The sequence below is a fragment of the Phocoena sinus genome, chromosome 18 (assembly GCF_008692025.1).
Source record: "Phocoena sinus isolate mPhoSin1 chromosome 18, mPhoSin1.pri, whole genome shotgun sequence".
NCBI lineage: Eukaryota > Metazoa > Chordata > Mammalia > Artiodactyla > Phocoenidae > Phocoena > Phocoena sinus.
The window spans coordinates 73,654,537-73,680,647 of record NC_045780.1 but is presented as its reverse complement, the minus strand read 5'-3'; positions in this window follow the sequence as shown (position 1 = coordinate 73,680,647).

The following is a 26,111-nucleotide window of genomic DNA, read 5'->3' as shown; positions in this document are numbered from 1 at the left end:
GCCACTTTTACATTTACATAGTCCATATCACTGAAGCCCCAAGGTACTTTGCCAACAAGAAGCAGATATTTACTTAGTAAAGTTAATGTACCTCCCCAATGCTTTTTAGCCTTCGGGCACATTTTCAGGTAATAAGAAAAAAAATGTATATATATATATGTATATATTCCTTTTAGTTTCTAAAATAGAAAGAATAAGGGGATATAACCCAAAGCTGGATATGCTTAAAAAAGATAATTACAATGGTAGGTCCATTTAAAATCTCATGATAACCCTTCCATATTTATTATTCCAGTATTTTAATTCACTCTTATGCCACTTAAAAGAAAAAATAAACATTAAAATCAGGAGAAATCAGCCAGTGGGCCGTAGCAAATGTGTATTAGGGTATGCAACCCACCTCGGGACCACAAGCACATGATAAATTAGATAAGGCCAAGAGATCTGAGCTCACATCTGAGCTCCTAACTTTTAAGCAGAAGTTCTGATCAATAACAATTATGGAGTGTGTCAGTGGCCATGAGTCAGGATGCTTCTTGTTACAAGTGAGAGAAAACCCAACTTAGCTCTGCTTAAGCAAAATACAATACTTTATTGGCCTGTATAACTAGCAGTTCAGGAAGAGCTGATGTAAGAGCTCAGAGATCACCACCAGAATATGGTCGATCTCATTTTACATCTATTTGTTAAGCTTCATCTGTGTGAACTTTATTTTTAGATACCAGCACCTACGGAAAGAGAGGAACACTTTCCCAGTGTCCCCAACTAAAACCCCAGACTGGAGTATTAGAGGACCCCAAATAGCCCAGTTTGTGAAAGTGCCCACTTCAGAACCAAGCATGATGGCCAGAGACATGGAAGGTGCTGATTCTCAAAAGTGATATCAGACATCATGTCTCCAAGTCAATGAGAATGATGTTCTCTGGCCTCCACCTCCTGGGGCTGGGGGTGTAGTCAGCCTGACCCTACCAGAGAAGATGGTGGTCACCCCAAGCAGAGTGCGGGTTTTCTGTTGCCACAAGAAGCTTACTGCTGGGGCCAGAAAACATCAAAATTCATTATAGACAATAATTAATGAAATCCACTGACACTTCTAGCTCAGCTGGGCCCCAGCTGGTTGCCATTCCTACTTCATAAAAATTAAGACATTAGCCCAGTTTTTGAGCACTTACTGTAAACTGGATCCTATGTTAAATAATTTAGTGAGATTTTTCTAATTTATTTCTCACAGCAATCCTGTGAGGTAATTATAATTATTATTCCTTTTTAGAGCTAAGGAAACTGGAATGCAAAAAAAAAAATGTATAAGTAATATGCACAAGGTCATGCAGCTAGTGAAAGGAAAACTGAGTTTGGACACAGGTCTGATTACAAAGCCTGCATCTGTGCTCATAAAGAAGATAGATAGAATACTGGTTGAAAATGTAGATTCAAATCTAGTTTCCACCACTTAGTAGCTATAATTCTTTAAATCTTTCCCCTAGGCTTTGGATATTTCCTCCTGTAGCTAATGTCTGGACACTTAAAATTATTGTTCCTGTTAAGCCAGGTACCTGCAGCGACTTGTGATTCAAAATCATCCTTAGAACTCCAATGTCTATCAGTGTCATTTTGCAAGGTGGGCATGTTAATTACTCCAGGGCATTTTACTTAAATCCACCAACCTTCACTTCCAATGTTCTTCCGTGGGATCCTTTTTTTCTTTTCTCTGGTTTATCTTGACTCAGAGTCTGTGCAGTCCTCTATAAAGTGGCTTCTTCAGTGCTGTATGTTCCTTGCCTACATACTGCCTGGTACTCAGTACCACTTTGTGCCGACTCTGTTCCACATCTACCTTGATCATCAGGCCCAACTCTCCCAGCTGTAGTAGCACAGTCAGAGAGAGATCCCAGCAGACCCAGTTTCTCTAGACCCAGTCCTCTTAAAGGCACCAGGAGAATGAGAGTCTACTTTTTCCTAGTCCCTGGTTCCTTCCAGGTAGTGATTTTAATATGTGGGACCAGAGAGACAATATACACATGCAACCACATGATTAAATATTACCCATGATGACTTGGTTAGATTCAGAGGGAGGAACAAAGCTCAGCACTCTCCAAACACACTTGTTCATCAGCTTCTCCCAGACTTCCTTGCTGGTCTTGCCTGAAGGTGGGGTTAATTAACCCTCTGTAGTTCGGTCTCAAATCACTCGTTACCTCATTTGCACAGAGTTACGATATCATTAAGAGGTGAAAGGATCCAGTTTAGCCTCAGTTGGATGCTCTGTTCTAGCAGATCAAGATCTAGCTGGATTCTTGGCTCACCTCACTTTTGTGGTTGAAGACACTCTATTTATATGATCTATCCTCGACAAAGTACACTCTTCCAGTATAATAAACTTCCTCCCAGGTTGATCAGTAGTGCCCCCTCAGATTTATGTGATTGTTGACAGATAGAATGACAAAGTAAAGGATGAATATATGCAGGAGTCAGCAAAAAAAATAAACAGTGCTAGGACAATGGATCGCAGCTCCATTTGTGAAGCAAGTAATTCTTGAGTATTTTGTATGTGATGTTAGACTAATAGACCCTTAAACATAGTAGTGGACAAGGTAGACGTGGATCTTCCTTCATGTCTTTGGTTGAATGATATGATATTGCTGATATTCCGTACATAAATGTCATTTTCATTTGTTTCAACTAATTGAAAGGGATGCTAATATTTAAATAGAGGACTGCAAAATGGGGTGACAGGAAGAGCAAATCACATTGAGTGAATCATAAATAATATTTTATGGTCCCTCACTGGCTCCTTAGCTTTAAATAATTTAATTAAATTGGACTCAGTTTCACAAGGAATCAGGAACTAAGATAAGAATCATAGCAGGGAGTGGTATCAAAACTATAAAGTCTGTGTATAAAAATGCATTTGCAGGTATATTGTTCAACTCAAGAATTTGACATAGAACTTAGTGAAAGTCTATAACACTCTCCTGTCAGTTTTAAGAAAATAGATAATTTATTTATTAAATATAGGGCAAGAGGTCCCTAAGCAATTTACCACACAGGTAATTGAAAGTAAACATGTTGCAGATTAGTATTTCCAGTGTTTGACTTTTTGTTCAATCTAAATTTGGCCATGCAATGCTGAGGTGTAACACAATAAGACAGAGTTGCTTTTTTTGTTTTGTTTTCATAAACAAGTTTCTGCATGGGCCTGAGTATTTATAATGTGAAGGCTATTTGGTCAAAAGCAGAAAGTATGTTTGAACTGAAGCAAACCAAGTTTTCAAAAGTACACCTTTTAAGATTACTGCCCAACTGTTTAATAAAATGACTTTTGCCTGGCCAAGCCTTATCACCTTTTCTAAAAGGTGAGAATATTCTTCTTGAATTGGAGACATGAAAATTAAAAAATTATCCTTCTAGACTAAAAAGGGAAGACAATATATTATCAACTTTGGGTTTTCTCATAAATGAAAATATATTCCTATCTCATTTATTAATTATAGTCAGAAGATTATCCTTCATCTTTCCTTATCTCTGTAAATGATAATAATTCCAGAACTATTGCCACTCGATTGTTCTGTGAAAGCAAATTTATAAAGCCAACAATTATTCAGAAATAAGTTTTCTTATATGCAGATGTTTTTCATACCCTTTGTTCCCAATTTATATTTGGATCTGAAAATCGATAAAGTTACTAGTTTAGAAATAGTTAACTGTGACTTTTTATTTTAGGAAACACAAATGAGGATGCACTTCTCCATAGGGCCTTTTTCACATTCTTTTAACAACCAAATAATTCCCAATTTTCTGGTGTGTAAATTTCGTGTGATCAGTACAAATAAACAAAGGGACAAGATTTGGGCAGTTGAAACCCATTGTTTTACAATGTCTTTGTTTATAATCTTTCATAATTCATCCTTAGAAATGGCCTTCCTGGTAATTACTTACCTTTAATGTCTTCATTTTCATTTAAATGTTCAGTGATCAGGATAATTAGAATTAATTTGGCCTTGTCATTTTATGGAAATGGAGCTTCTGCCACTTATCAGGAGCTTCCTGCAGGCAGTGTTACCAGAGAAATATGTGACTCCACCACTTCACACACTGGGTTATAGTCTTTGGTTAAAGTGGTAACAGTAGGACCTGGCCTGATTCCAGTTTAAATTTATGCCATTTTTGATAGAGGCTTGTGGGCAGTCAAGCTGGGAGCCTTGCTTGTTGTGAATGGCATTGTGTGTTATGACTTGGTTCTCTGCAAACAATGCAAGGAACTTCTGCCTCCATTCATCTGGGTATTTTACAGGCTCAGATTGACCCTGCAGTTAGAACAAAAGGAAATCTTCCTTTGTATTAAGATGGAAAAATACCAATCCTAACTTTTTTCAGGATTTTAGGTGGAATACAGGAAAGAAATGTTTAAGAAGTTTACTACCGGAAAGCTTCTAAGAAGAGAGTGTGCCAGTGAATTTTCAAACTGGAAGGGACTTTTTGCATTACCTAGCCTAGAGTTTTCCAGTCACAGAAAAAAGTAAATTTTCACTGTCATCCCCAGTCACCCCCTGTCATACCTTTGCCTCAGCAATAGCATTGGCTTTCCCATCATTTTTATCCTTTCCTGGGAAACATTTAGGTAAGGTAAACAATTTAATTGACTACCAATCTGGGGAGAAATAGCACACATCTAGATTTGTCAAATGCTTTATTATTTAAGGCTACCCCGTGAACCTGTCGCATTTTCAAAATTTGAACCTCGTTCTTCTGTGAAGCCTACTTTTAACTCTACCGCACTTTAAACTTGATCTTTATTCTTTGTCTTCTCAGGAAGGAAGATTATGTGACCCATATCTTTATTACTCTGAATTATCATCAGTAATAAAATACAGTTAGATATGAGGAGAAATGCTTGCTCTGGATAACTCCAATTACTATGAGTTTGAATACATTAGAAAGGAGGCCGAGATTAAGTAGTTTCAAGCAATTTATTTTGCTTGTGATTTTGTGGGCCAGGAAGTAGGGAAGGGTTTGGGCAAAGCTGGAGTCTCTCCTGTGGGTAGAGTCCAATGTTGTTGGCTGGGGTTGCAGTCATGTGTGGTCTGGACATCTAAGATGGCTTGTTCTCATGGCTGGGAGAGGGGTAAAAATCTCATCTATCCGTGGGAGGTGGAGTAAAGAATTTTCAAACGTGTTTTAAAACTGTCATAGAGTGTGAGAAAGCTGAGAGGCTCTGTATTCAAGAAGAAGGATACTTTAAAATGCCCAAGGGATGTGGCTGATAGCGATGATTCAGTGAAATGCAAGTGAAGTAAAACAATGGGACCTGCACTGGAGAATCCCAGTGAGAAAAGCCTTTGATAGTGAGCTGGAGCCAGCCCACATGACTTGCAAGAGCCAGTTATCCACGTTTTCTCAATCCCAACCCTGATTTGATGGTGTTGCATTGATAGCTTGAAAACGGCCACAGTGGGATATTTACACCACAGAAATTGGCAGACACTACAAATAAGGACTTTCCCTCCACCAGAGACCCAGTTGCTAGACATTTACTGACACACTGCTGGTAATGGGCTAACCTAGAACTGCTTTTGGGAGACATGTATTCTCTTAAAGCCATTCTACTCTGCTCACTATAAGGTAGAAAACACTCCTGTTCTGTGAAATCCTCAGGGAGGTTTGCAAGATTCACTATTGCTTTTGGATGAGTTTTTGGGGTGTCCCAAAGTTGTCCACAATTTGAGTCAGCACTGGCTGTTGCAGGATTAGCACGTATTGAAGGAAAAGAAATCCTGAGAAGAAGTCCTGATAATTAGCAGAAATAACAGGGAGGCTCTGGATATAAAACTGAGAGTTTGAATTAAGTTTATTTAAGTCTCCAGAGAAGGAGGAAAGCCCTACTCAACCAACACTTTGGCTACACAACTGTGTGTTAATTTATTGTTCACTGTACAATTTAACCTTTATTATTGTGCTTTAACTGGGTTATTAATAGGTGAAAATATTTAAATATTTTGTATGGAATTGGACAGGTCACTTAATTTCTCTCATCTTCAGATTCCTTATCTCTAGAAATTATCTAGAAGTATCTTTCCATAGTGTTGTTTCAGTGGGTGCTGCAAGATTAAGAAAGAAGTAAAGAGATTAACATTAGTTATGACTTAGGTAAATATTGCCTGGCTGTGGAAGGTGGTCTGTGAGATGGGGTAAGATATCATTTTAGAATTTATACGTAATATTAAGGGGTTTTTACCTGAGTGAAGATGTGAGTAGAAAGGGGGGATTTCTATACTATGGCACAAAATAGTCCATTTTTGAATATTTTAGGATATTAACAAAATTCTCTTAGAGCTAAACGGATTACATTTTATTTCATGTGTGGGCTGGAATAAAAGTGTAAGTTCAGAATTGACATTTTATATGAAACACGTTTATTCCTAGTCCATCTGTTAGTAGGTCTTCATTGGAGTTCATTTGCAGTCAGGCTTTGGTAGATACATTTCATTGATATTTAATTTTAATATTTGTTTAAGTATTCCAAGGTCTTATTTATTGTTTCTTGTTGTTGTTGTAACAATGCCCTTTTCCCCACATTCTTTAAGTTTGAAGTAAAGAAGCTTTATGACAGTTTTCAGAGGGGAAACCAGAGCTTGTTTATCACTGGCAACAGCTTATTTTTCAGGTTTTTTTACTATCATAAAATAATCAATACAGTTTTTGAAAATACAAACATGAATGAAAAAAGAAAAAAAAAAATCACACATCATTCACCAGCAAACACAGCAGCAAATATTTTACCATGTTGCGTCTATTTTCCATACATCCTAGATGGAGTTAGACCGATGAGTGGATGAATGGGTAGAAAAATTGATAGATTAATAGGTATATAAAATATAATTATATAGAAAGATGATAGACTCAGATTGTCCTGATAATTCTGTGTATATGATTTTGTATCCTTTTCAACTCAAAATTAGATACATATTCATGTTATAGAAATCTTATAATTATTAATTTTAATGAATAATAGTCCCACTGAAATTTTGACTCTTTGTTCCTCCATTATTGTACATTTAGCTTTAACTTCATAATTGATCTGACATAATTATGTTGCAATAAAAAATTGGGAGCATTTAGGATTGTTTTACAAGATAGATTACCAACTGTGAAATTTCTCAGTGAAAAGGCATTTAAAAATTTTAAAGAAATTTAATATAGTACTGCTTTACTCTTAACTATGCATTCATGGGCAAGTTATTTTACTTTTCTAAGCCTGCATATCACCATAAGTATAAGAAGAATCATAGTGTCTGTATTGAAGCTTGATTGAAGTGATATCAATGAATATATCAATATATAAATAATGTCAAAATAATTGATTACCACTATTATCTTTATTATTGTTATCATATTATTGTGAATCTTGAAACACATCACCAAAACATTTTAAAAATGAATATATAAGTTTACATTGTGGCAGTGATGTATGAAAATGCCTTCCCAAACCCTGGCAAGAGACTGCTTTTTAGATCACAACTGGAAAGAACTAGATGTTTCCTTTTCAGAATCCTTGCTATAAATTTTCATTTTGTGGGAGAGTTCTAGATGAGATTTTCATTTTTTTATAGTATTTCTGGAGTTCATAACTATGAAAATTCAGTAAAAACAATCATTCCTTCTTCCTTAGGACATTTAGTATCTGCTGAGCTCTAAATAGTAAAAATATAGAACCAAATTGGTTTAAAAAGTAAGAAAAATTTCTCACATACTTGGTCATCATAGATAAGGCTAACTTCAGTGTTGGTCGATCTTCCAGTTCAGTAATATCTCTAAGACCCTGTAATTTTTTTTCATTGTTGGTGTTGCCTGCATCTTCAGGCTGGTAAAAAGATGACCACAGCCATCTAAGGCATCACATCCGGCAACACTCATCGAAGGAGGGGGCGGGGCTGTGACAGATGGAAGATGGCAGCAAGTTCCCATCACCTCTGGGGTCTGGCTTGATCAAGGGCCAGGATTTCTCCTTCAACTTAGCTTCTCGAAACCCACTTGTTTCTGTCCTTCAGCGGTGTTTTCTGCAGTGGAATCCCGTTATAAATAGATGACCACAGTTCTCCCTGGGTGCTGGATCTACCTACCTACCTGGGTGCTGGATCTACCTTCACGTGCCCTCCTGTCCTGTCCTTCTTACCCTTTAGACAATTGGCTAAAGAATTCTCTAGGGGCTTCCCTGGTGGTGCAGTGGTTGAGAGCCCGCCTGCCGATGCAGGGGACACGGGTTCATGCCCCGGTTTGGGAAGATCCCACGTGCCGCGGAGCGGCTAGGCCTGCGAGCCATGGCCGCTGAGCCTGCGCGTCCGGAGGCTGTGCTCCGCAACGGGAGAGGCCACAGCAGTGAGAGGCCCGCGTACCGCAAAAAAAAAAAAAAAAAAAAAAAAAAAAGAATTCTCTAGACTTGCTTTTTCTGCTTCTTCACTACTTATCCCATGCTCATCCCCTAGAGAATTCACTTACCTCCCAATAATCTCATTAAAAGAGCACTAATGTTCTTACCTCTTTTTCTTTTTAGCTACTCATTCTCTAAACATCTTGTAAATCTTAGATTTTCCTGAAATCTCAACACAGCTCTCCATTCTTTTCTCTCCTTCCTGAAGAGCTCTCATTTGCTCTGATGTTGGTGTTTTAAACTACTATTTATATAACAGAAACTGCCATATGTCTATGCCCAGTGAGTCCTCTTTCCCTTCCGGAAGGAATCCTATGTAAAACTGCTTGCTATGATATCTCTGCCTACACGTCATCACACTGGCATTTCAAATTCAGCATCCCCAAATCAAACTCATACTTTTCCCCTTAATCCTACGTAACCTTCTGCACTCTCTGTCTCAGGATGCTGATATTGCCCTTAACTAATGTTCTTCCTTTGGCTTGAAATGACCTCTGCTCTCTCAAACACACAAGGCCCTACCTGGTTGTAGGGGGTTCGTGGCTTGAAATGTATGTAGCTCAGGTGTGACTTCCTCCATATTCTGATGTCACGGGCATGGGGTGGGGATGGTTGACATGAATGTTGTCAAAGGACTTTCCAGATTATTTCGTAGCCTGTCTGTCATCTTACCAACACATACCTTCCAACAGCCAACTGTCCTGTTGGGAATCACTGATTTGGGCATTTTTTCGTTACCCAATAAGTTGTGTTGAATGAATGAATGCATAAGTAAAGAAATAAAGGAATGAGTAAGTGAACTACATGACTTTTAAGATATTTTCTATGAACCTTGATTTATTATTGATAGTGGTCTTAGGTAGTTAGGGAATCATAAAAGGTAAAAGTCTGCTCATTACTACAAATAGCAAGCACAAAGTCATCGTATTTATACACTCAGTAAATGTGTCTGAGTTATTTTAAACGGAATTTCTTTTGTTAGAAAATTATGAAAGTCCCAATTTTCATTAAAAGGGAATGAACAACTCAGAGTAATAAACCTTTGTTCTACTTTTCACAGTTGGGGAAGGAGTTTTAAAAGTTGGAATTAGAGAACTACATACTGGAAAAATATCTTTCAGGTATCCTACAAAAACCATAGCCTGTAGGATAAACAAGGTCTAAGGATCAATGACTCCATTTTCCTACCCACAAAAATGGAGACCTAAGATGAATTGCCTTAGGTTCTTATTCTGAAACTGCCATTGTGTAACTTGTGTGAGAGCAGATTTTTTTCCACAAGTAAGATATTTGAGTGATTGCCCTAATGGGGAAATAATTGCTTACAGTAATTGAAATAAGTCATTTTTCTTTCGTAAAGTATCTCCACACCTCCAAAGTTTCTACAGGATAAAATGAAAGTTAAGCTAAATAAGCACTAAGGTTACTTTCAAGTTATAAAAGTCTGTGAATTTCAAAATATTGATCAAGTACGTATGCACTCTGTCCAAAGTACTAATCTTTTAGTATAATGTGCTGTTTTTGACTTCTAGCATTCTGAGCTAATATGTAAACTTCCTGAGATGTTTGCACTATCATTAACAAAGACGTAATGAAACCTACCTCATATAATATCACACTGTTCTTTCACATTAGCTCAAATTTCTTAAAATCTATTATGCAGCTCTTACCAAGATATAAATTTAAGTTGCTTCACTTTATTAACAAAGATGAATTCTATTTTAAAATTATGATTGAAGTATATATATATATATATATATATATATGCAGCCTTTAAAAAATTATGTTAAATGTTCCATGCACTACTATGTTTAGTATATAAAGGTGTTCAGTAAATGTTAACATCAGATGAAAAATGAATGCATATATTTTTTTCTTACCTACATAACCAAGCTTAGCTAGTCAGTGAGTTTGTGAATACTTACTTCATACTAAGCTTATTTAATTGAGCTGTATGAATTTTTTATATACTATTGTATATATGTATAAATTTTGTATATAAATTTTATACAAATTAATAGCAAATTATATTGAAATAATTCATCATCTCAAAACAGCATCCATTTATACTGTAAAAAATACAAATTTGTATTGCTGTCTTTTTAAATAAAGACTCAAGAATAAATTGGACAAGTTCTTTCTCTGATCAGGATATACAGACAAACTGCTTCCATAAATGGCAGAGGGAGATTAACAGACACCAAGGGTGGGTGACCCAAGCTGTTTCAGGTATCAATGAAACAGTCAACAGAAATGTGGAGCATAAGGTTTGGTAAAAATAGAAACATTTAAATCCATACTTTAGTCATTTCCTCTCCCTGATTTAGGTTTCCTTGGTTGTTTACAGGCACAGCCAACAGGAAAAGTGGGAGAGATAGCATGTGTGTGGCTGAGGTTGATTGTATACAATCAGAGTGATTATGTGGAAATCAACCAGAATTTTCTTCTTAGAATATGCTTGTTCTGTCATAATGAGTGACATTCGAGCTAATTTTATTCATTGCTGTCTCCTTTTACAAAGATCTTCATTTCCCTCAGTGTTATTTCATGTCCTTCATATTTTTCTGCATGTCCTGAAAAAAGGAGGAATAATTCCACATATTTTATTATTATTCTTAAAGTTATTTACCAACGTATTCACAAACAATGCAATATATTAGGATTTTTTAAAATAATAATAAATCTGAGAAAAACATCAGCTGGGCACCACAAATTGTTTTAAACAGCTGTCTGGTTGGTAAAATGAGGTGAAGTAAGGAGGCATTCTAGAATTCACATGTGAAAGAAACTGTCAGTGAACTATAGTTATCCTAAAGTTATTTTTTAGTGTGGAGGACATTTTAAACTTCTGTTTCAAATGTTGAGACTTGTAGTAGGAAGAATTCTAAGAGGACATCAATGACCGAGACCTTGTTAATTATGCCCTCCTTTTAAGTGTGGGTGGGACTTGTAATTTGCTTCTAGCAAGTAGAATATGGCAAAGGTGATGGAATATGTTGAGTTATATGCAAAGGTAAAGAAATTTTGCAGAAGTGGTTAAAACTCTCCAATCAGTTGACTGTGTGTGGAACAGAAAGGAGATCTTTCTGGGTGAATCTGATTTAATCAGGTGAGACTTTAAAAGAGATCAGAGACGATTAAAGTGTGGGAGACAGGAAGCAGCAGAGGCTCTCTGTTCTGCTGGTCCTGGAGAATAGGACACCGTGCACTCTAAAGCTGGAAGGAATTAACTGTGCCAAGAGCCAAGTGCAACAGTCATCTGCACAGTCCTGGCCAGCCAGTGTCTTGATTTTGGCCTGTGAGGTGATAGCTGAGTAGAGGACCCAGCCAAGGTGTACCTGGACTTGTGACCCATGGAAACATAGATAACAAATGTGTGTTATTTCAAGTGGCTAAGATTGTGACAATTTGTTTAAAAAATAGAGAATTAATACATTATTTTTAAAACTTTCTTATTTCTAGAGATGAATTACTTCATTTAGTCATTCACACATTCATATGCAAATTACTTTACAAATTGAATATGAAGCAAAAAACAGTCCCTCCTCAAGGAGCTCTGTGTGTGCATGTGTGTAAGAGAGAGGAAAAGAAAGAGGGAGAAAGATGGGAAAGGAGAGGAGAGAAAGAAAATCATAGTACAAGGAAATCCTCGTGGTTCAAGGTCCAAATGAGTGAGTGTAGATGAGTGTATTGGGTGTATACTTCTTTATTAAAAAGGATTTGTATTAAAAGTTCTATTTAGTAATTGCCAGTGTCATGCAATGTGCATTTCTAGGAATGAGTATGTGGGAATGGTTGGGAAGGATGAAGATGCCTAAAAGAGAGATTGGGATTATGGTAGGTTGTTTTCGCTGAGGTCACTACCATGATGTCTTCTGTACCACATACTTTTTTAGAACCTTGATGTTATGATCCCGTCTAGAGGTAGAGCCTAAATCCCATCATCTTTAATATGTGTGAGTTTGTGACTCGCTTGCAGACAGTGTTGACTCTGAGTTTAGATCATGAAAGGTGATGCAGCTTCTGCCATGGTCACTGGAATACTTGCTTTGAAGCCGCTAGCCACTGTATAAGCACTCTGAGTACCTAGAGGATACCGCATAGTGAGGAAACCCAAGCTTGCTCAGGTAGAGAGGCCCTGAGACTACATCAAGAGATAGAGCAGCTTCCGCCTGCTTTACCATCACTCCCTTTTGCACTGCCCACCTGTTCCAGCCACCATTCAAACACCATCACAAGAAAGACTCTAAGCTGGAACAACCAAGCCAAGATCCTTCCCAGTTCTGGATCTCTAAAAGCCCTGAGATATAATAAAATTATTGATATTGTTTTGAAACATTAAGTTTTGCAAGTGATGAATTATGTAGCGATAGATAACCCGAAAAGAGCTGCTCCTGCTGGCGATGAAAATTATGAACAGTGATGGACAATATAAGCATGTGACTTGCTCTGCGTACAGTGGGGTCTGTGTCACAACTGCAGGGGTTATTTAAGAGCCATTGCTGCTTGCAGCCGATTGCCTTCTGTGATACCTAACTGGACTATGTTAGCTTTGATTCAATGCTAGCTGCATTTTGGACCACTGATAAAGATATATTCCTTTCTATCCTTAGCTTGTCTTAAAGCACCATTTTATCCTTTCCTTGATTAACTTGTACATAAACAGAGAAGAGAAAAACATCACAGGGTATATTTGAAGGCATAAAAATCCTTAGATGCAAAGATCAAGTTACTGTAAAGGATGCTGTCATTTCCGCCACATGACACTAACTATATTTTATATCTGAAAATTTCAAGATTTGAACAAAGAAGAACTTCTTACTAGGATATCTTAACTTCTAGGGAAAGGAAATTAAAATCTGCCATTTTTGAGAGCTATAATCTCTTTAGACATTATTTTAATTTTGATTGATTTATAATAAAAATAAGAGAAAGTATAGTCTCACATATCTGTTGTTTATATAACTTTAACTTCCATAATCAAAGATGCTGAGTATACTACAAAATGTCAACATTTTGTGAAACTTTATATTTGGAAGGAATTTAGATTTCATATACTCCTAACCCAGTGAGTGCTTCACATGTTAATGAGAAAATTGAAGTCCAAGACAACGACTGAACAAAAGCCTCACATCTAGTCTGTGGTAAAACCTCAAATTTCCATGGCACGTGTCCTTCTCCATTACGGTTATCTGTGTAATTTGACTTTCTGTGTAGATAGCTACACACTCCCTCTACTTCTTTCACTAATGAGTTTTTGAACTCTTTCTACTCACCTGCTCTTGATTTGTCTGTTGCACGATTTGTGACCAAAATGTGTTATTCCTAAATTCATGTGCTGCTTGGCTGAGTAATCTAATTTGATTAGCTTGAGGATACCCTTGTAAGGCCAAGGTAAAATTATTTTGTATTTCTCTCATAGTTTTTCAGAGGCAAGAAATAGAGACTAAGAAAGAGAAGAAGCCAATTTTGAATCAATTAGGATTCCACTGGACAAAGAAAATCTTTACAATCAAAACCCACCAGCTAAGGAACAAGGAACCTTATGCAGTAGAAAATATCAATTACCTTTTTTTTAACTGAGGGAAAATTAACATAAAACATTATATTAGTAGTTTCAGGTATACACCGTAATGATTTGATATTTGTATATGTTGCAAAATGACCACAACAGTAGTCTAGTCAACATCCACGAGCATACATAGTTACAATTTTTTTTTCTGAGGAGAATTTTTAAGGTGTCTCAGCAATTTTCAAATACACAATAGAGTATTCATAACTATAGTCACCATGCTGTACTAATATATCAATTATCTTGTCACAAAAGGTGTAAATGAAAATAATATAGGGAGGGAGCATGAAACATCTAACTTACAGTAAAGATTTTTAAAGTAATATTTGGAAATCCAAATTTTTAAAATATGTTATGGAATTCTAATAAATGTTATAAATATGAATTATTTCGTCAATATTCCAATAGATGTGATAACACTATATTTAAATTCAGTGAGTTGCCCATCTTCGCCTAGCATTCTGATGGTGTGTTATATGTCAAGCACAGCCAAGCTGCAGACGGAAATGCAAAGAACACACAACTCTTGCCCTGAAAGAAGAGTTCACAGTTTAGCAGCGGAGGTGTGAAAGCGTCTCTTCCTCAGGCCGCTCTCATCCTCAAGAATAACCACCCCACCTAGTCCTAGCTTTGGTGCACTATTTGTGATTCTTTCTTCAGATACTTCCCACAAATATTTTAGATACTAAGGACTGTCTGGAAATTTAATCTAAGAAAAACGGTATTGGAGACACCAGTTCTCTCCCTAGATCTATCAGTTTGGTATCAGCTTTGGCTCTTTACTGAACTTCTTTGAGACATGAAGTACTAGAAAAATTACAAGACACTATTTGTGAAAAGCATTTTATAAACTGTTATGGGCTACCTGGATATCTGTTATTTTTATGCAGCTGCTCTTTCCTTGGAGCTGGTGAGTTTAAATGTTACAAATAGAATTTTTAACTATTTTTTATTGACTATAACATGGAAAATTATGCTTCAAAAAAAGATCAAAGTAATTTAGTTTTTCTGTCTTTCACAAAAGCCACATGATATACACTGAATAATCTTTATGCAAAGATTTTGGGATATTAGTCATAAGGCACAAATTTAATGATACATCTTAGCGTTTAAATTTTGATTTTCCCTTCAATGTGGTGGGAGAATGAATTATTTAAGTAAAAATGAACATCAAGATGTTTTCATCAAACAGTACAGAAAATCCAAACTCTTCTAGAGTTCACAGGGACAAAATAACCGTTGGGTAGAGGTTTTGGTGAACACCCAGTCATTTTTATCAGTAATGAATGTAAGCACATATAACATTGTTTCTCAAAAAACAAACAAAAAAATTTTCTTACATTTTTTTGATGAAGATAAAGCTTTCTTCTTTTTGTTTTTGTTTTAATAATTTTTGCAACCCAAATCATACTAAAATGGAAAACACTTCACCATACATTTGTGTACCCAAAGTATGTTACTGTGGATTTCTCTTCTAAGACTGGGTGCTCTGGCCTTGTACTTTCCATTTCTGTCCCACTGAGGTTAGCCAAAGTTCACTTGCCTTGTCAGTTAAGTTTTTAAACCAGATGAGTTATATTTTCTATAATTGAGCTAACCACAGTTAATTGCCTAATAGACTATGCCCTCACACTAACTGAAAAAAGAATTAATTGCTTGGAAAAGAATGCATTATATTTATATTTCAGTCATATCTACACAGTCATACTAGAACAAAGTGACAAATAAAGGAATTTCAATGGTGACCAGAGCCAATGGTGACACCAGAGCTAGTGCTTAAATTAGGTGTGTACTAAAATCTTTTACCTTTTTTGGGCATTTTCAAAGGTTATAAATTGAACTTCTTGTTAAAGCTGACTAAATTATGTATTATTATTTTTTCCTTTCATTACACAAAATAATTTTAGGTGACCTTTGGCAAAGGTTTAGGTACAATTTAAGAAAATATTATTTGTAAAAGAAGGCTAGATTTTTTTTTTAAATTGCAGGTTTTTGCTATTAATGATTTAGTCTTGTGTTTAAAAAAAATTATTTCCTAGTTAAGGTATAATACCAGGTTTAAGATTTTTCTAAATTCTCTCTGAAGACCTGAAATACACATAGAAATAATTTGGCATTTACTTCAGCCATTTTTGCTAGACTTTTTCCCCTATACATGAAGGGGTACCAATATTTTATTTTACCAAGCTATGATAATAACGCCAATGAATTTCAAATTTCACTACCTAAATATAAGTGGTTATTAAAGGAAAGCACCAAAATCATTCAATATATCATCTATCCCTGCTATACTCTATCAAATTTGCTACAATAAATGGCAAGTTAAAAAATAAAACAAAAGCTTGGGTAATCTATTTAAATGTAATTGATAATCAGGTCAATCTGAAAAAATCTAGTGTTGGCAATACTCTAAAATAAATATGAGTTTTCTAATGCCCTGAAGCCATTTCAACTCTTAAATTATTTAGTCAAATATTTATTAGTTTACAACCTTAAATGAAGAATTCAAAACCCAAGGCTTTAGAAAAGGCCAGAGAAACTCAAATATATTAAATATATTTGCTATTCAAAAGAACTTCCAAGATATTTGATAAACCCGTAAAGCACAGTAAGCATGTTCATGGATAGAATCCTATTCATAATTCTAGTGTGAAAGAGTCTGCTTATAAGACAGAATAATACTAAGAAAAAAACTGTGAAGAAAATAAATCTTGTTTGTTACCTCCAAGTCTCCCCTTTGCCCCATTTTCCTACCTCTGTAGCCCCTCTTCCTTCTTCCCCAACAGTCCTAGATCAAGTTAAATTGATGCTGGCTATTTCAGTATTTCTTATATGTATTAAGTGTTCAACAAGAAAAAAACCTTGGTATTATTGGTCAAAAGGAGGCTGAAAGTTTACCTGTGGAGTCTAATCACTCACGTTCCTCGCTCTGTTTCTTTAGGCTCAATAGTTAAAAGAGTTTTCTGAGTGTTTCTAAAATAAGTTTTTCTCTGTGCTAACCATGCCTGTAGATACAGTTTATTTAGGCAAAATGAACTACAACTACAAAGTCCCTGAAAGGAATCAAGAGTGACTCCAAGTCTTTTAACAAGAGTAACTAAAAAGATGGACGTGTCTTTGTACCTTTCCATTCTTTATCTTGCCCATAACACTCTAACTGCGCTCCCCTAGGTCCTGGCGCTTTGCTCATCCCTCCACCTGGAATGCGGTTGCCCAAAGTATCCTCATCAATTCTCCCTCATGTCCTGCAAGCCTTTATTCAAATGTCACTCTCTCAGTAAAACTTGCTTTGCCACCCTATTTTAAATTGCGCTTCCACAAATACACATCCTGTCCACCTTCCCTGGTTTGTTTTTGTGCATAGCACTTACCCCAATCTAACAGACATATTTTGCTTGATTATTTTGAATATTGCCTGTCTTCCCCAGTAGAATGGCAACTCTGTGAGAACAGGGATTTCTGCTTATCTTGTTTACAACTTCAACGAGAGAGCCTAAAAAGGTACTTGGCATACAGTAGATGCTCAAGAGATATTGGTAGATGCATGAATTAACTCAGGGAATTAGGCAAGCTGTTTACATACTCTGGTCTCTGAGAGGATTTGCAAGCCAGAAGAGAGATTCCTTGAGGGAAAATTTTATGAGACAAAGTAAAAAACTGTCATGGTGTATCAAGATGAAGAGTTGTTTATCAACTTGGGTTATGATAAAGGCTTAATCATAATCATAACTAGGGATTGGTTGGCCCAACTTGTACAAGGCCTGTACACCGAGGGGCACTCCTCAAAGGCAAAGATTAGAAGGATGAAAGCAAGACATCAATGGCACCTTACAGGCGTACCTTGTTTTGTTGCACTTTGCTTTATTGCCCCTGGCGCATATCGTTTTTCTTACAAATTGAAGGTTTGCGACAACCCTGTGAGAAGCAAGTGTATCGGCGCCATTTTTCCAACAGCATTTGTTAATTTCCTGTCTCTGAGTCACATTTTGGTAATTCTAACAATATCTCAAACGATTTCATTATTATTATATTTGTTATGGTGATCTGTGATCAGTGATCTTTGATGTTACTATTGCTAAAAGATTATGACTCCTTGAAGGCTCAGATGATGGTTAGCACTTTTTAGCAATAAACTATTTTTAATTAAAGTATATACATTGTGTTTTTTTAGACATATACTATTGTATACTTGACAGATGACCGTATAGTGTAAACATATGTGTATGTGCACTGGGAAACCAAAAAATTTGTGTGACTCGCTTTGTTGCCATATTTGTTTTATTGCAGTGGTTCTGGAACGGAACCCACAATGTCTCCACCGTGTGCCTGTATTTTCCTCCCCCCCACTGAAATTTCTCTCCCATCCTTCATTCTCTTTCCATAACCTTCAGTGCTGCCTACCGCTCACCAGATAACGTACAACCACATGAAAGGGTGTGCAAGATTGTCACTGTCTGGTTCCAACTTCTACCATTTTTCTTCATGCTCCCCCCAAATCTCCAGCGATTCTGAACTGCTAGAGTTCTCTAAACCAAGGATGCTTCCTTCTCCCCACCCCCAACTAAATGCTTTTACGTTTTTATTCTGCCTAGAAAAGGCTTCTTCTGCCTCATTCCCTTGTGAATTCCAGTTCAACATTTAATGAGCAATCGAGTATTTCTTCTTTTGTGAATCCCCGGCACAGTCCCCACTCTCTAAAGAAGGAATTACTCTCTCGTCGGTTCCCCACTGATTCTTTTTATTTATTTATTTATTTTTACATCTTTATTGGAGTGTAATTGCTTTACAATGGTGTGTTAGTTTCTGCTTTATAACAAAGTGAATCAGTTATACATATACATATGTTCCCATATTTCTTCCCTCTTGCGTCTCCCTCCCTCCCTCCCGCCTCCCTATCTCCAGGCGGTCACAAAGCACCGAGCTGATCTCCCTGTGCTACTATTCAACATTTTATAATTATTACTGGTTCACGTGTCTGATTCTTGATTTTGGCTGTGATATGTCTGAAAGCAAGGAGTATGTTCTTCTTCCTCTGTACAAGCAGAACCTATCAACTAGTAATAACCCATAAAGTTTGATGAATAATTAGTACAAATGAATCAAAATGTTCAAAACTGATAACACTTCTTTTAAAGAGACAGCTAACGGTAAATTTTCTGGAAAACTGAGCCCTTTCTGATGCTTGAAAGCGCGTTAAGAAAGTGATCTTTTCTACTTGTGTTTGCTAGGATAAATAAAGGCTAACTGGGGAGATTTCCCAGAGGAAAGATGGTAAGCAGTGTTTTGGAGAAGGGGGAAAATGTTAAGTAGAATAAGAAGAAGTGGCAAGCAGGGACAAGAAATGTGATGTGTGATAAAGTAGAAATAAGTGTTTGTGAAATACGTAAGATGAACTGTGATGCAGGCTTCACGAGAGTAGAAGATGCAACTGGTGGGGAGAGGCCAGTTGATGAAGTATTTAAAACTCACAGTCACAGCTCTTCTAGTGTGATGCAGTGCTAGTGATTACCAGTTGAGGCTCCATTTGCTCAAGGTGATTGTATAATTACACCAAATTCAAATTCCTCATTCAGTTTTGTCATCATGCCCTTGCTGACAACATGGAAGGAAGGAGAGGGTTGCACTGCAGAGCACCTTACAGACTGTGGATGCAGCTAGCATAGCTTTTCACTTGATTCAGGCTTTAAGCGTTAGCCTGATTTGATTACTCAATAATGAAGGCATTTATTTAAAAAAAGACTTTACCCTCCAGACAGCTAGTCAGTGGGACGGTGTTATCTGTTGTGTATCTGTTGGCTAATAAGCATCAAGTTCAGAGAAAAAGGAAACACATTTAGGGCTGATTAATGTAAAGATACTCATTGATGAGCAGTATAATGCAAAGTAACTCCAGATTTTCAAATTCAATGTATTGATTCTTCCCAATATCGTGTTATTCATATTTGCTGAAGGATTCTTTTCGGAGTTTATACTCTGGAACATGCAGCTCAGTGGAAAGATATGTTTTTATCCGAATAAGCTGGCTCTAACTCCAAATGATATTGGTGCAAATCTGCTCTCACACTGGTATTAATTTATTAGACAAATAGAACATGGCAAATGAAACGAAGGTTGAAACTTGCCTCACATAGTTTTTTTAATTGTCTCTATTCACACCTCCTCCCTCCATATACAAAATTCTGAAAGTCTATGGGGATATCTTAGTACATATTTATGCCGATCACTTTTTTATTTATGGAAGGGGATCGCTTGTTCCCCCAGGTGATTGTAAAACTGCAATTTCACTTTGACATGATACAAATTGGATTAGAGAAAACAAATTATTCTAAAGTCTTTAGAAACTGAAATGATGCTGTTGGAGCATAGTAAAAAGATAAATCTAGAAGATGGCCAATTTTATCTTTCCGACACTAGGTGGGCTTGTCCTAGAACATGCCTCTGAATTTAGGTCACTGGTTTTTATCCAGAGGTGATTTTTGACTTGTAAAAAGAAATGGAAACCAAGAACTACCATAAAACAAGAATTGGTTTACACTCTTTTGAAATGTGTATTTATACAGACCATGAGATAAAAATACTTTGTTCAAGAAAAAGTTAAGTCTTTTTAACGCTGATCTGAATGGCCTACCCAAAATAAAAATTTTAGGAGTGAATAAATACTTCTTGTGATTTAGTCTACTTCCTTGCCTGTCCCATAAACAGGGAATATTGGAGCATGGGAAAATACCCAGGGTTTAGGAACTTTATTGTTTTAAGTAAAATTTTATTGAAGGTTTACATATATACAGAAAAGGACACAAATAGTAAGCCAAAAGCTCTATGGACTTTAAGTGAACATAGCCATGTAACCAGCATGCCAATAAAATAAGACATTAATAGAATATTCCTAAATCCCAGAAGATCCTCTCATGCCCCGTGCCAAAGATAATTACTATTCTGCCTTCTAGCCTCATAGATTAGTTTTGCCTATTCTCTGGAAGACAACTCTTCCAGGCAAATAGCGTCAGTTCTATTTTAGAAGATTTGTGCATGTGAGTTTACATTCTCCCACTTATCAATCATTAGCCAAGATGTATCAACATGGAATCAAAGAAAAATCAAATGCTTCAAATGAGTTCCAGCATAACATGAGTTCTTTGTGATTTTTGAAAGTCCCCTGGAAGTTAAGAATGTCACTCAGGTTGTGTTTTGATGGCAGCCAAATCACTGATTCCACAACTTTTCCCTATACTATTCTGGCCCACCATTATAATTAACAGAGTAAAAGCTTAAATCACACCATGGTCCCCTAACATGTAACAAAGAAAGTGGAATACAGAGACGGGCAACAAGCTTTAAAGATCAGAAAAGATGGAGACAATATTTAAGAATTACATGTAATTAGAAAGCATTACATAACAACATATTGCGAGAGATTAATTCAGTCAGTTCAGACATGACGTTTATTTTTAACAATCAGTATTCTGTTCTCTATAATCATGTCCCACAGTTTAAAGTGCTTAATGAACTCTTACTGGAAAGTGACTATTTCAGGAGAGTATAATGACCTTTAATCACTTCACCCAAGCTATTAGTAAGAAAGATTGTCAGGAAATGTTTTTACTTTTGTTATAAAAATAATTGAATTTCCAGTTGAAACAAGAAGTTTGTCAATATATAACGTCCAGTGTCTTAACCTCTCCTCTTTATGCTGTTTCTCCCTCTTCTTCACAGCGTATTATTGATGAATTTGAACAATTTCTGATTTTTTACCTGGTTCGAATAAGCTGAGAAGGAAAATAACTTCTAACTAAGCAGCTACTGAGTTCTTAGGGTAGATACTATACTCATAGTATCTCAATCAATCCACTCAAAACTCAATGAGGCAAATATTATGCGCATTTTACAGTTGAGGAAATTGGGGTTAAGGAAAAGTACCCAATTTACCCAGTATCATACTAGCATGACTGTCAGAGAAATAATTGAAACACAAAGCTATTTGACTCTAAATCCCTACTGAAAGATACTTTATATAGTATCTAAGGCTAAGTCTCAGTATTACATAGAATATTGTTGGTTGGCGAACTTTCATCTCTTCCAAAATGAAACATATTTAGTATTGTCAGGGTATAACTAGTAAACAACGTAGGGGTTGATGTCTTGGTCTTTGATTATCATTGCAAGAGAGTCAGCGTAGGGTAGGTTAGTGGTTCTTAAAGTGTGGTACTTGGACCAGTAACATCAGCATCATCTGTGAGCTTGTTAGACACACAAATTTATGAGCCCCACATTGAATCTCTGAATTTCTGAGCTTTAGACCCAGAAAACCATGTTTTCACAAGCTCTTGAGATTATTCTTACACATGTTAAAGTTTGAGCACCAATGACATACTTAAAGAGTTAGACTCTGTACCTTTGTGTCCTGGTTCTACAGAATACAAGTTATGTGACACTGATCAATTTAGTTAACCTTTCTGAGTTTCGGTTTCTTTATTTATGAAATATGAATAATAATAGTACCTGTATGTGTAAGGTTGCTTATGTAACACACATAGAAAAGTGCCAGGCTAACTGCAAGCTTTGTAAGTGGTTAGAAATAAATATATATATTTTTGATAATGCAAGTAAGTAATTGGTATCAAAAGCATTCACTAAATAGCTCAATATTTTGGAATAATTTATTTTAATAATGAAGTCTAATAAATATTGAGGTTTTGAATAGGAATAAACAGTCTTTCTTAGAACTTGTTTCACATTTTAATATGTAAAACAGAAAAGGAAAGGCGATGGAAAGCTCATATAAATATGATACGGTAAATTACACTGTTTTATGAGTATGATTTCATATGGAATTCAAAGTAGATGCAATTAGTGCTACAAATTAGAAATCGCAAATGATGATTTAACAAACACATGATTTAACAAACAAATCAGAGAAAAAATTTCAGATGAATTTAAATTGCTCTATGTAGATTTAATCTTGTGATAAGTAATTCTCCAGAGAAAGCATAAGATGTTATTCTTTGTTCCAAAAAGTGGGACAGCTTGGAAGTTGAGAAAAATTATTGTAGAAGCTAGAATTATCAATGAAGACAATTAATAAACTCCATAACATACATTCAGATGTATGAGACTAGCATCTAATGTAATTTGCTTGTTATATACAATGCCAGTTTAAATACGAGTCCTGCTGTATGGTTGAACCTGTGGGTGAGTAATCATATTTGTGATGGCAAGTTGGCCTGGGGACTGATGCAAAGCCTCTCAGCAAGAGAGCAGCAGATGGTGTGTAAACGCCAAAGCCAGCACTATACACTTTTGGGGGTGTATTTAAGTAGCTTCCTGTTCCAGGCACGAAGTGAGGGTATCAGCTGAAAAAAACTTTTCCTTCTTCTAGTCCATATGCACCAATTAGACATACATCATTAAAGAGCAAGTGTGTATGTCCGAGCCTGATATGTAGAGAAATGAAGGGGAAAATTCAGCAGACACCAATTTGTATTTCTCTTTATCAGTTCTAAAGGAAATAACAGCATACAATGGCAGTCCAACTTTTAACAGCATTCCACAGGATAAAAGGTGCTTTCCCACGTACTCTTAAATGAGTCTCACGGTAGTGCCAGGAATTAGATATTGCTGTTTTTCTCCCATTTTACTGCTCAGAAAACGAAGTATTTGAGAATTTAAATGCCATGACCAGGGTCACATAGCTATTAAGTGGCCTAGATGGAGAAGAGATACCACCTTGGGTTTTGCACCAAAATGTTTGTTCTTACTATGCGACACCCTCTTTTAATCATTTAATTCACTTTCCGTTAGAATTTAAATTGTAATGAAGAAAAACAGAAGGGTGTCCACAATTAAGAAATAGCAATTTTGCAATTGTATCAGTAAATACAAAGGGTTTAAATCCACACCACAGAGAGAAGTGATCTTATCCTTATACTAACTTTTTTTGTCTGGTTAGAAATCTACATATTTCTAGGTAGGTTCACTTTTTGAAGAGGGATGATCATCTCTTCTACTGGACTTAAGTGGTTAAAGGCTCCTGCCGTGAGCAGAGAGGGCACCTGTGGGACTCGGTACCTGGGCAGGATGAGCCCTGCGCTGTGGCTTGTCAGGTCTCCCCAGGAAGCCACCCACTACAAGATCTGGATTCCCAACCAGGGACACCTCCCTGAAACCTGACATTAGAAAATCCTACCAGGCCTTCCGAAGCCCGGGCTCCATAGGCTCTAAACCTTTCTTCAGTCTGAAGGCCAACACCCCATCTCTGGGTATCTGGATTTTTGTTTGCCCCTAAAGCCCACATGTTTATTTCCTGTGTGCCTATGGTCTTGATTTAGTCACTCCAGCATCATGCAGGGTAGATGGATGCTGTCTCTGACCTCTTGGTGCAATTTGGTTTTCTCTTAGTTACATTCCCCGGGAGGGACTGTTGTGGGCCGTGGGGAATGCTATGGACCAAATGTTTGAGACCCCTCAAGAGGTATATGTTGAAGCCCTAATTCACAATACGTTGGTAGTAGGATGAGGGGGTCTTTGGGAGATGATTAGGTTTAGATGAGGTTCAGATGAGAGATACCATCTTTCTTTCTGTCCTGTGAAGAAACAGCAAAAGGCATCCATCTGAAAACCAGGAAGAGGGCTCCCACCAGGAGCCAAGTGAGCTGGCACCTTGATCTGGGTCTTCCCAGCCTCTAGAATCATAAGAAAAAGTTTCTGTTGTTTAAATCACTCAGTCTATGGCATTTTTGTTATAGTAGATCACCCTGACTAAGACAGGGAGGTAAAACATGAGAGTAGCATCCAGGACATTCTTTTGTTAGTGACTCCACTACTGATTGACCTTTCTTTCCCGTTATTGGACGAGCGGGTGAGCACAGTTGGACGGGTGGAAGGAGGCTGTGGTAGATAAGGAGGAAAGAGAAATAGAGACAAGGTGCAAGAAAAACTAGATTTTCTAAATTAAACAATAATAATATCCATTTATGTGAATGTATTTTTGTTTCACTCAACTCAAGCTGAATTACCGAGCTTCTCTGAAGAACTGAACCCTTCTTTAAGACAAACCCTGCAGGCAGATTGGAGGGGAGATGTTCCTAATTGAAACACATGGGGATTTCAGGGAAGGGTGCTACCACCTTCACTGCTACTCATTCACGTTGATATCAAAACTGACATGTCAATAATCATCTGTCTTCCACCATTTCAAATCAGAGAATTCAGACATTCTACTGTAAGAATCTTTTCAGGTGGAATGTTATGCTTTCTGATGTTTATAAAATTTTTCTTCATTGCTTTTTAGCTTCATGTGGTCTCAATATTTACAGTAACAGCTTTTGAATTAATACCATTATTGCCAAAGAGCAAATTAACCTCGTTTCATCACAAAGGTTGGTTATTCCTAATTCTAATGCTGAGGGAATCCAGTGCTTCTCTCTCATTAGTAATCATTAATACTGTTGATTGTGCAGAATAGTCTAGAAGAAATTTAAAGAAACTTTAATCAGATTTTGCTTTGTCTGCAACTTATTTGGCATTATTAGCTGTATATTAAATTCAAGGTGCACCCTGGAGTGTTGTAATGTTAACATTGCAATATTAAAGAATAGAAGATGATTTAAAACATGTTCAGTATCCAGTTTGTACAGATTAAGATATTACAATCTCAGTAACCTAAATATCTCTTTTTGGTGCAATTACAGCACTAGTCATGTAGAAAGATTTTGTATAGAAGAATATTGATCCTGGAAAATCAATAGTGTAGAACTTAAAAAATAACATGCTTAATGTATTAGTAGCTACTAACAGCTAATATTGATTAAGCTTGGCAATGGCAAATTTACATGCATTATCTCATTGTCACTGTCCTTTAAGGTCTGCGTTTTATTGGGCATAGTTTACAAATGAGGAAACTAAGACTTAAAGAAGTGTAGTGATTTTCCCAGAATTACACAACAAAGAAATGGCAGAGTTTAAAGTTAAACCGAGGTCTCTGCAACTCTAAAGCCCATGTTCTAAGCTACTGCCTTCCCGCACTTATTTGCCAACCTGAACTCTGGGAATGCCGCAAAGAGTTGTAGCTTGTTAAATCATTTTGCAACATTCACATCATGAGTCTCCAGAATTCCG